Source organism: Dasypus novemcinctus, chromosome 5 (assembly GCF_030445035.2).
Source record: "Dasypus novemcinctus isolate mDasNov1 chromosome 5, mDasNov1.1.hap2, whole genome shotgun sequence".
NCBI lineage: Eukaryota > Metazoa > Chordata > Mammalia > Cingulata > Dasypodidae > Dasypus > Dasypus novemcinctus.
In genome coordinates, this window is record NC_080677.1 from 79,052,290 (window position 1) to 79,064,810 (window position 12,521).

Here is a 12,521-nt window from a genome sequence, read left to right on the forward strand (position 1 = left end):
TGGGAAAGAAACACTAGATGAAATCTCTGAGGACAATTATCCCCCAAGTAGGGACAAAGGCAACCTTGAAGATTTTCTCCTTACTATTCTCCTGAGAATGTCTCTACTAATTTTCTTGGGATATATAGTCACAGTGACAAGATGGGGCTAAACTGGCAGGGGGTTATGAAAAGTTGCATTATGAGAAGAACTTTTTGATATATGGAAGCTTTTGTCAAAATATACTTCTGGGCATCAAAAAGCCAATAAAGTTGCTAAAGTGTGTGTAGGCCAGTGTGGGCTTGCAGGGAACCTTTGGCTACATTTCTCCATATCTTTGCCAGTTGATTGATGAATCATATTATTGTGGTCATTTTACCAAAAATATTTATAAATATAAAATTCAGAATATATCGCATTTTCCTTGAAAGTTCTGAGTCCCGCAAAGCAAGTTGGCATTGTTGTTAGTACGTAATGTACCTGAGTTATAATTTTCCATTTTAGATATACAACATAGTGAGAAACAGTTTTCTTTTTGGGAATTTTGCTGTGTAAGGACAAAAGGTAACATTAAAAATTGGCAACATTTCCCCAAATATCTGGATGGTTTCCAGTTCCCAGCTAACTCCATTAGGACTGCAGGAAGGTCGAAAATATCTTTGTGTTGTGAATGGCAGGAGAAGGATGCATTCTGACATCTTGTAAAGTTCCATGCCTTGTTTAATCACGGGATAGAACTGAAGAACTTGCTGAGTCACTTGCCATTCTTGCCGCACCTGATTTAAACCATCTTTACTAAAGATGACTGAGAAAAGGACTTTCAAGGTGCTAGAAAATGTTGAATACCTTTGCAAAACACATGTAATTGTTAAACTTTATTTTTATTTCCCTGCTTATTCCCTACCGGGGGGGGGGGTGGGAGAGGCGGTGATAATCCCATTCTTTACAGGAAAAGGAGGGAAATCAGAGTTTTGATATGCTACAAAGGCATATGTAAGTAAGAGGAAAAGAAAAGTTTAAGGAAAGAAACATTTCAGACTGAATGCTTGGAAAATAATCTTCATTATGATATCTTCTTATTCTCCGGAATCCATTTTTAAAGAAATGGCGGGGCCTCATTGCTAGGAATACTTAAAACCATTGAGAAAAGAACAGCTTGCACCTGTGAGGAACTGGTTCAATTAACAACAGTTGATGTCTTCGCCATTTTCTGTGATAGTTAGCAAAGCAGTGATTGCTTTGCTTTTCACCCCCACCCCAAATCATCATGGTGCCTTCTCAGCACTCTAACCCCTGGGAAGGACAAGTCTTCATATCCTTTTCAAAGAACTAAGAGCATTTAGTAAATCATCCGTCTTTTCTCAATAATAACAGCTACGTTTTTTAAAAAGATTTATTTATTTATTCAAATTCTAAGTTATCCAAAAGATTATGCTCTTGTTTTTCTTCTCTGTTGGTCTCTTGGGTAAATACTTAGTAGTATAATTTCTTAGACATGTGGTAAGTGCATTATTTGATTTCCAAAGTACCTTTTACATTTCTACCAGCCATATATGAGAGTTCTAGTTTCTCACACATCTTCTCCCACACTTGATATTGCCTGTCCTTTGGATTATAGACATTCTAATGGGTGTAGAGTGGTAAAACTCATTGCTTTAATTTGCATTTCCCTGATGACTGGTAATGATATTGAACATCTTTTCATGCATTTATTGACCACTAATATATCTTCTTATGTGAAGTGTCTTTTCAAATCTTTGGGAAGAGTTTGTTGTAAAAATTCTTCATATATCCTGGATACCAGAACTTTGACTTTATATATATATGATATATATGTGTGTATGTGTGTGTATGTGTATATATACACATGTGTATATGTGTGTATGTGTATATATACACATGTACATATATATATTTATTGAATATTTTTCTCCTGGTCTGTGATTTGCCTTTTGATTTTTTTACTGAGTGTTTCAAAGAGTCCATCATTACTAATTTTTTTCTTTTATACTTTGGGTTCAATCTATTCATATGTCTCCTAGCATATCATCTAGTATATTGCTCCTAAATTTTGAACCCAGAAACCAATCATATAAGGTAAGAGTGCTAACTTTTCTTTTATAATCCTATCACAGAGGTTCTGAAAGGAATGGTGCCAGAGGGCATAGGGATATAGACCTTGCTGTTTCCTGCCAACTTCAGTCCAACCAGATCCTCTTCTAATTCAAACTTGAAAATCTGGATTGATTGGCAGATCCCTGGTGCCACTCTGGGACAGAGTCAAGTCTCCAAGTTGGTTTTCCAGGGAAATAGGGATAATTTGGGAAACAGTTCATACTTCCTGGGGCTTCCTCACTGCAGACAGTCTGAACCAGATGACAGGAAATTTCCCTTGTAAGTTTGCCTCTCTATATTTGGTGCTTTTCTTATGAAAATGGGATCCCTCCCTTATTCCAAGGGATTAATGAAGGGAAGGGGTCTTTTAAGGATAATCATGAAAGAGAGAAATAATGTCTCTGAGACAATAAATGTTTCTTTTTTTCAAAAAATCTTGAAATAGTCACTATTTTTCCTTGTTCCGGCGTGAAACCAGGGCATCTGAGGAGGAAGTGGTGCTCTAGATGCACACCTAATGGACTTTCCTCTAGATGCATCAGTTAATGCTTTTATGGTGGTACCTAAGAAAGCAGAAAGCCACCACACTCCCTGGGAGGAAGTCACAAAGTTGCATGTAAATACAGAGATCCAGTTTAACCTTTAGGGTATAAGTGCTTCAGAGCACGGCCCTGCTTACCTAAGTATGTCGAGAAAGCCATAGATAGGGGTAGAGTCACAATGTGGGGCCCTCAGTCACAGTGTTGTCCCAGGTTTTACCAAATCTCGTGCTTACAATGATGGGAAACACTATTTGAGTATTTATTGGGCTACTTCTATGAAAATTCTCTGGCCAGAGCAGAAAGGTTGAATTCTGCCCATGGGGAAAATATGCTATTTGTACCTATTATAAAACATTCTCAGTTTCAGCACAATATGTAACATGGTCTTGTTAGTAAGGCACAGGATCAGAAATCAGACTGCTTGTCTTCCCGCGAGGACTCCACCACTTAGTAGCTCTGTGACCTTGAGCATGTGATCGTGTCTTCTCTGAGCCTCAACCTTTTCACATGCAAAATGGGGCTAATAAGAATCCATCTCCTAGAATTGTTTTGTGAAGATGAAATAATATCATCCATGTGCCTGACACATGGTGAGTTCTTAATAAATATTAACTCTTGCTTTTATTTAAAGTCATATGTTTGGAGAGAGAGAGAGATTACAGCATATGTGTGTGCATGTATATTTAAGAGATGAAAAATTAAGAGATGTTGGATGTGGAGGATGGGAACAATAAACCAGCACATGGTAATTGGTGTTTCTGAGGACAATTCAAGAGCAAATGGAACATAAGCAGTACTTACAGCTATAAATAGAAGAAAACTTTCCAGACCTCAGGAAAGACCTGAGTTTGCAGATTGAATGGGCTCACCATGTTTCAGGAAAAATTAATGAAAATAGCTATAATCTAAACATATCTGTGTGATATATTTGAATTTCAAGAGTAAAGAAAAATTCTGGCAAGCGTTCAATAAGGGGGGTAAAAAAAAGGTTTCCTACGAGGAAGAAAACCAGATTAACCTTAGACATCTCCATAAGATGAAGACTGAGAATCAACATAATTTTAGAAGTGTTTGTGCCTGAAAAGTTCTAAGCCATATATGTCTGAATGAATCAGAGAAACATTCTCAGGTTTGGAAGAGCTTAGAAAACATAACATTTATATACAATCTTAAAAATGTATCTATTGACATTCTTTAACTGATCAAAATGAATAAAAACCAAAGAGCAAGAAAGGTGAGTTCATGGAATTAAATGAATCATTGTGAGATTTCAGATCAGTTGGGTGATTGGAGAGTTAGTAACTGGTGAAATTTTGTTTACTGAGTAGTATGTAATTGTAGTAAATAATTCTTAAGAGAGAAGATAAATACTGATTTAATAGTTATAACCTGGGTTAAAAATCCTGGATTATTTTTTAAAATAGCAAGTCTGAGGAGGGTTAGAGAGGAAAAAATAGTAATCTATTAATTTGTTAAACCCACGAGAGAGAGTTAATAAGTACTGTTTCACTCTACTGCTGATAATTAGTGTCAGGGGTGCAAATATGTTTTTTAAAGCCGAGGCCATATTTATAACTAGAATTAAAAAGAGAATTCTGCCTTCTAAACAGCACAGAGATTGCACAAGGGCTTGTATGTTGGATGAATTTTAAGACATATAAATTATACTTCAATAAAGCTGCTTAAAAATAAATTCTAGAAAATAAAATGGTCATGCAGCAAAAGAGAGACTACAAAGGAAGGATCAAAGTACCAGACAAAATAAGAAGCATAAAGCATGAGGACAAAACTAAGACCCAGCATTCACTTATGACTCTAAATTACAGTGGGTGCTACTCCAATATGTACTGACCAACATTTGCAGAACAACAGAATTCTGTGTATAAGTCTTAAATAGCATGACTCTAAAAGTTCTCTTGCTATGGTTTTGCTTCTAGCATTTTCTCCTTATAGATTAAAAGTTTTTCTTTTACATATTTCCATGTTATATTATTCAATTCATAAAGATCCACGACTGTTATGTCTTTATTGTGGACTATATTCTTTATTAATGTAAGGAATGCCCTTTGCCCCACCTATTGTTTTTGGCCTTGCTTTCTGCTTTGTCCAATCCTGCCCTCCCTCCTACCTTCCCTCCCTCCCTTTCTGCCCCACACAGTTATTGAATGTTTACATGAACCAGGCACTGAACTTGTTCTGGACATAATGTGGTAAATAAAACAGATATGGTCTCTGCTCTCATATAACTTAAAATCTAATGAAATATTAAGATTGGGATTTCTGTTTTCCTTAGAATCTCTGCCGTTCATATACTATAAAACATTTTTGTAAATGAATAATGGTAAGTTGATGTTGACTTGAAAAAATCCATTCTCTTTCATTGAAAGCTTAGTCTTGAGTGAAATATTACCTCATCTATTGGAACAGATGTACTGGTGTGATGAGAAATACTAATTTGATTAAAACTGCCAAAGATTAGCATAGAAATGAAAACCCTTGTTCATCATTTGAATTAGCCTTTGGAAAAAAAATTTGTGTGGTGGGCAGAAGTGTTTTTTTTTTCCTGACTCCAACTCTGTGTTCCTCGACAGCCTCTGGTACTCCTGGCTCATCTTTACCTGACTGTCCATCACCTTCCTATACATTTTGCCTCCTCAGACCTATCCAGTCAAATCAATGCAGAAGAAACTCTTGACTGTCTAGGGCAGTGGCCTTCCAAGTGTGTTCCCTGGACCAGCAGCATCAGCATCACCAGGGAACTTTGGTAGAAATGCAGACTCTCAGGCCCCACCCCTACTGAATCAGAAACTCTAGGGGTGGGATGCAGCAGTTTGTGTTTAAGGGGCCCTGCAGGTGATTCTTATGTGAGCTCAAGGTTGAGAACCAGTGGTCTGATTATCTCAAGATTGCTGTATTTTGGAGTTACCTGGGAAACTCTGAAAAACAATGATGTTTAGATCCCACCCCCAGATATGCTGGACTTAATTATTCTTTGGTATGGCCTCAGCATCCAGAGCTTTGGACTTGTGCTTCCAAGTTTGAAGGGCCCTAGCCTAGATCTTTACAGACTGTCATTCTCTTTATACTATGTTTCTGGTCAAAGTTTATCCTATGTTGCATTTCCACAAAGACTTCTGAAAAACCAAACAGCAGAATTCATTAAGGATCTAATTGTGCTGAGATGGTATGCAAAAGGTACGTCTGGGCTTTGGGGCCAAATGGTCCTGATTATTCAGGTCTCTGGCACTTATCTGTATGTGTTCATCAGCAGATTACTTAACCTTTATGGCTCAGTTTTTGTATCCAAAAAATAATCAAAATCACTGTTGTATACTTACTATGTGCCAGGCACTATTAAAGTGTGCTTTTAGGCACTAATTAATTTGCAGTAGTCTTATGAGATAAGTAAGTACACTGTTTCCTGCCTTTCACAGACGAGAAAATGGAGGCGCACGGAAGTGCTAGTAGGTGACTTCAAGTCCGGGTAGTCTACTTCCATGGCCTGTGCGCTTAACCACCCTGCCATATTGCCTTCTAATAATTAGACAGCAGGAGATTTTTGTGAGGGTCATATTTAGTAGTAGTTTAATATATGTGCCTTTCCTCCTATGAATCATGCAATTCTTAGTTCTGTGGAGGCTCCAGTCAACCGCGGTGACTCTGGAATGGAGGTTTCAGGGTCTCAGGCAAACTGTGGGTGGGGTGTGGGGCTGCAGGGACTGTCAGTGTCCCTAACAAATTGATGGCATCCCACTCTGTCGAGACATAGGCTGGCCTTTGTTAATCATACTTAAACTTAATTTTTAAAAATGTGCATGCTAATTGGTCCTTGCGAGTGGTGAGTAATCTTCCTTTAACAAGATATTCAGACGGGCCAGCACTTAAAGATTTTGGGTGAAAAAGTTTTGTCCTGAGATATTAGCATTTCCCTGGTATTTGCCTGCTGAGTACCCAAACCCTGGATTATCTGTCAAGGTATTGCTATGTAGAAGATGGTCATTTCACCTGAAAAGTAAGCTTTTTAATTGCTTTGATTTCTAGATGGAAAAATACTGCTCAGTATGCCTGGATCCTGTTCCAAGTTTCGCCATCCAGGGGAAGGGCATCTTTGGTACCAGAGGAGTAAGGGGCAGTTGGAAATTACATCTTAGTCCTGTTTTGGGGGAGAAATGCCAAGTGTTTTCTAGTTCAGAGAAGGTATGGCTCTGGTTTTCTGTCTGTCATGACCTTCATTCTCGTAATGAAAGTATCTATTTGAAAACCTGGGGATTCTGAGCAGGTAGATACCAAATGTCCACCTTTCTAAGAGGGGGGATATGGCCTCTGCCACTTGTGAAACCACTCTCTCAAACCCCAACCCTTTCTCACTGTTCTCAATCTCAGGGAAACCAGGTTCTCCCAGGTCAAGTCAATTCCTCTTATCTAAACATCAGCCTCTACCTTCTCCCCAGTTGGTACAATGCCAGCTTAATGCCTGCTGGGTTCAACCTATCAAACAAAGGCACAAAAAAGCACAAGGAAGGTGCTTATTATTCCTCTCCTCCACTTCCCCACCTCCTACATCCTTCCGAATAAGAAGAGCTTTGGATCTACATGGTAAGGGTATCTTTTTATTATTTCCAGTCTCCTCAATAATGGGAACAAGGCAGAAATTAAGATCTTAATAGATTATTAGGTATCAGTAGTTCAATGTCATTAAACATTTCAATTTTATAATAATGGTCTTAGTGCTGATCATATACTTACTTGGCAAACTTCTCAAAAGAATTTGTTTTCCATGTATATCTACCTGCAGGGAGAAAATACATTAGACCTGCTGATGCAATTATTGTTGTTCTCACAGCATTTGTAGTTCTTATAAGTTGGCATTCTGGTCTCTGTGAGCTGGGCTAATGAGAATCTGTCTCACAGATGTGGCCCCACTTTATGTACTGACAGACTGGCTTTAAGCTGAGTCTGCAAATTCAGACCAGATTCTGCACCTGGGTAAAATCATCAAGATAATGATTGCCTTTCTATAAAGCTAGCCTGCCTATCCTGGTGACATGTGATTTCCCCTGGGAGTATAGGTACTCATCATTCATGCATGCATTCACTCTCTCATGAATTCACCCCCTTCGGTACCAATTCACTCATTCACTCACTCATTCATTCATTCACTCATTCAAGAAATAGAGTGACTTCTACTTTAATAACAGGATGAACTGAGATGGTGCTACTTTCTAACCTTCATTATAATACTGAGAATTACAAGTGGTTCTAAATAGAAAATAAATGCATCAAATGTCACATTTTATCCTTTTGATATAGAAGCATTAAAATACTTATTTTTTAAAATCTGGGAGGAGGAAACACTTCCAGAATGGCAGAGTATGGACCTCCACAAATCCACTCCTCCATAAAAACAATGAGATCACTGGCAAAAGTTGTCAAAAGCAACTTCTTCAGAATCATTAAAATCAACCAGGGGAATTGAATATAGCTCAAGTGATTGGGCTCCCATCTACTATATGGAGGCCCCTGGTTCAATTCCCGGGGCCTCCTGGTGAAGGCAAGCTGGCCGGCACTGCTGAGAGCTGGTGGCCCATGCTATGGAAAGTTGGTGGCCTATGCCATGGAAAGCTGGCACAGCAAGATGATGCAACAAAGGGAGATGCAGAGGAGAGACAGTGAGAGATGCAGCAGACCAGGAAGATGAGGTGGCTCGAGTAATTGAGTGCTTCTCTCCCATACTGGAGGTCCCAGGATTGGTTCCCAGTGCCTCCTAAGGAGAAAGATGAGAAGAAAAAAGGTAAGCAGATGTGGAAGAACACAGAGTGAATGGACACAGAGAGCAGACAGCAAGAGCAAACAACAACAGGGTGGTGGGGAAAGCAATAAAAAAAATCAATGAAAGGCTTTCAAAAATCTGAGAAGTTATTATTCAAGAAAAGCTGCTGAAGCTTGGTAAGAATAGTGGCATTTTACTTGTCCTATTTACATCCTCCTCTTCCTAGCTACATAATAACCTTGAAAACTAGCACCTCACAAACATGAAAGTTGCCAGCTTAGTGTGGACAGAGTAGGTTTGGAACCCTTCAAAAAGTTTCATCCTCAGGTCTTTATCATTATTTTACCTGTTTCACAGTCCCCTGGAAAATGTCTATTCTTAGGGTATTATTATTTGTTCTGACTTGAAGTTCACTCTCAGGAAAAATGCTGTCCCCAGGGAATTTGTGAAAAACAATGATTGGCAGTTGTTTAATATCACAGCTGCCTGAGGCTGTGATACCAGTCGGGGCAAACAAGAGCCTGGTTGAAAACTTAAAAGGAAGATATGACTAGCAAGATGTCCTTAAGGGGTTTTGAAAAACCCTCACATATTCCTGGGGATCTAGAAGGCCATGCTTATGAGCAGGGTTGTGGTCGTGCCTAGGAAAGATTTGAGAAGGTCCTAATTTCTCACCTTTGGTTGACTGTGAGGCTCTGCACAAGCAGGAAGTGAAGGCAAAGGAATAATTTTAAACTGCCTGAGCACTGAAGATATACCCCAACAAACACAGAGCCCCTTACCAAAGGTTGGGAGACTGTTGGTAAAAGTCAATAAAGGAACTCTGTTAAGTCATTTCCAGAGTACTAATCTAACAGAGAAGAGCCTTTATTGACTGTACACATCTTAGAATACAGACTTTACAGAATTAGTTCAGGGAAGTCATGAAACCAATAGCCAAAAAAGCAATAACAAGCCCGCCCTGTAGGGATTCTGATTTCCAGACTTGCCACGTTGTATTTTAAAATGTCTACTTTTCAACAACAAAAAAATTACAAGACATGCAAAGAAGCAGTAAAGCATGGCCCATACACAGGAGAAAAACCAGTTAATAGAAAATGTCCCCAAGTAAACCAAGATGTTATTCTTACTAAATAAAGACATTAAATCAGCTATTAATATACTCAAAGAACTAAGAAAAACATTGTCTAAAGCATTAAAGAAAAATATGTGAATAATGTGAATTTATTTATATTTAAGAAGGAGCCTAGTGAAAATTCTGGAGTTGAAAAGTACAATAACTGAAATGAAAAACTTACTAGAGAGGCTCAAAAATAGATTGGAACTGGCAGAAGAAAGAAACTGAGAAATTGAAGCTCAATGAGATTATCCAGACTAAGAAACATAAAGCAAAAAGAAACAAGAAAAATTAGCATTGTCTCAGAGACCTGTGGAAACCATCAAGCATGTCAAAATATGCAGAATGGGAGTCCCATAAAAGGAAGTGTGAGAGAGGAAAAGGAGCAAGAAAAGGGCAGAAGGAATATTTGAATAATAGTGTTTGAATCCTCCCCAAATCTGATGAAAAACATCAATCTAAACATCCAAGTAGGATAAACTCCGAGACCCACAATTAGACACATTATAGTCAAACTATTGAAAGACAAAGGCAAAGAAAGAATCTTGAAATCATCAAGGGAAAACAATCCTGTACAAAGGATCTTCAGTAGATTAACAACTGACTTTTCATCAGAAACCATTAAGGCCATCAGAAAATGGCATATTCAGAGTGCTAAAGAAGATGCATATCACACTAATCCTTCACAAACTCTTCTAAAAAATATAAGTTAACACTTCCTAATTCATTCTATGAGACCAGAATTACCAAAATACCAAATCAGACAAAAGCATCACAAGTAAAGAAACCCTTATAAATGTAGACATAGAAATCCTCAACAAAATATTAGCAAACAGAATACAGCACCATATAAAAAGAATTTATAAACCCTGACCAAGTGATATTTATCACAGAAATACAAGGTTTGTTTAATATTAGAAAATTAATCAATGTAATATACCATATTAATTAAACAAAGGACAAAACCACCTGTTATTTCAACAGTAATAGGAAAAACAGTTTACAAAATAAAATTCCCATTCATGATTAAAAACACTCAGCACAATAGGAATGGAAGAGAATTTTCTCAACCTAGTAAAGGATATCTACAACCCCCCCACAGCTAATGTCATACTTAATAGTGAAAGACTGAATGCTTTCTACCTAAGATCAAGAATAAGACAAAGATGCCCATTCTCAGTATGCTGTTCTACATTGTACTGGAGATTCTAGCCAGAGCAATTACATAAGTAAAAGAAATAAAAGGCATCCATTTCATAAATAGGCAAAACTATCTCTATTTGCAGGTGAGATGATCTTGTACATTGAAAATCACAAATAACCTATACGCACAAAAAAAATCTATTAGTGCTAATAAGCAAGTTCAGCAAGATTGCAGGAATACAAGAGCAAAATATAAAACACAATTGTACTTATGTACACTGACATAAATAGTATGAAAATAAAATCAAGGAAGAAACAATTCCATTTACAATAGTATCAGAAAATATAAAATACTTGGGAATAAATTTAACAAAATAAGTGCAAGGAATAAATTTAACAAAAGAAGTGCAAGACTTCTATGCTGAAAACTATAAAACTGTTGAAAGAAATTAAAGGCCTGGAAAATTGAAAGACATTCCACATTAGTTGATTGGAAAATATTTTATTAAGATGACAATACTCCCCAAATTAATCTACAGATTCAATACAACCCCTTCACAATCTTAGCAGGCTTCTTTGCAGCAACTGACAAGCTAATCTTAGAATTCCTGTGGAAATGCAAGGGACCTATAATAGCCAAGATAATCCTGAAAAAGAAGGAACAAGTGGAAGAACTCAAACTTCCCAATTTTAAAACTTGCTACAAAGCAAGACAGTATGGAGCTGGCATAAGGATAGACATATAGATCAAGGGAATAAAATTGAGATACAGGAATATACATCTATGATCAACTGATTTTTGACAAGGATGCCAAGACCATTCAATGGAGAAAATAATAGTCTTTTTTAACAAATGGTCCTGGAACAAATGGATATCCACCTTTTTTTAAATGCAGTTGGACCCCTTACTTCACAACATATATAAAAGTTAACTCAAAATGCATCAGAGAGCTAAATGTTAGCGCTAAAACTATAAAACCTTTAGAAAAACATGTAGGAATAAATCTTTCTTTTCCTCGAGCTAGGTAAGGGTTTCTTTGATATGAGACCAAAAGCACAAACAACAAAAGAAAAATAGATTAATTGAATTTCATCAAAGTTAAAAGTAAAACCTTTTGTGCTTCAAAGGACATTAACAAGAAAATGAAAAGATAAACCCCAAATAAAAGAAAATATTTTCAAATCATATATTTGGCAAGGTTCTAGTATCCAAAATAGTTACAAATAAACAATAAAAGGACAACCCAATTTAAAAATGGGCAAAAGGTCTTAATAGACATTTCTCCAAGAAGAAATACAGGTGACTTATAAACACAAGAAAAGATGCTTGTCTTCATTAGTTATCAGTGAAATGTAAATTAAAACCACAAGATACAACTTCACACCCACAAAGATGACTGTAATAAAAAAGTCAGATAATAACAAGTGTTGTCAAGGATGTGGAGAAATTGGAAACCTAATACACTGCTGGTGGGAATATATAATGATGCAGCTGTTTGGGTTGACAATCTGGCAGTTCCTCAAACGATTAAACACAGAGTTACATATGACTCAGCAATTCCATTTCTACGTATGTGCCTAAAAGAAATGAAAACATATGTTCACACAAAACCTTGTACATTAATGTTCATGGTAGCATGATCCATAATAGCCAAAAAGTGGTAACAACCCAAATGTCCATGAACTGACAAATTGACAAACAAAACCTCATATATTCATAAGTGGAATATTACTCAACAATTAAAAGGAGTGAGGTATTGATACATGCTACAACATGGTTGACTCTTGAAAACCATTATGCTAAGTGAAAGAAGTCAGTCACAAAATACTGCACACTGTATGATTCCATGTATTT

The 12,521-nt window shown here is 37.1% G+C and overlaps 1 protein-coding gene across 2 annotated transcripts in view; it reads left to right on the forward strand.

Annotated features, from left to right (window-relative positions):
- LHFPL3 (LHFPL tetraspan subfamily member 3) overlaps positions 1 to 12,521 on the forward strand; it is a 607,219-nt gene that overhangs the window by 67,977 nt on the left and 526,721 nt on the right. The gene's annotated exons all lie outside the window — the stretch shown is intronic.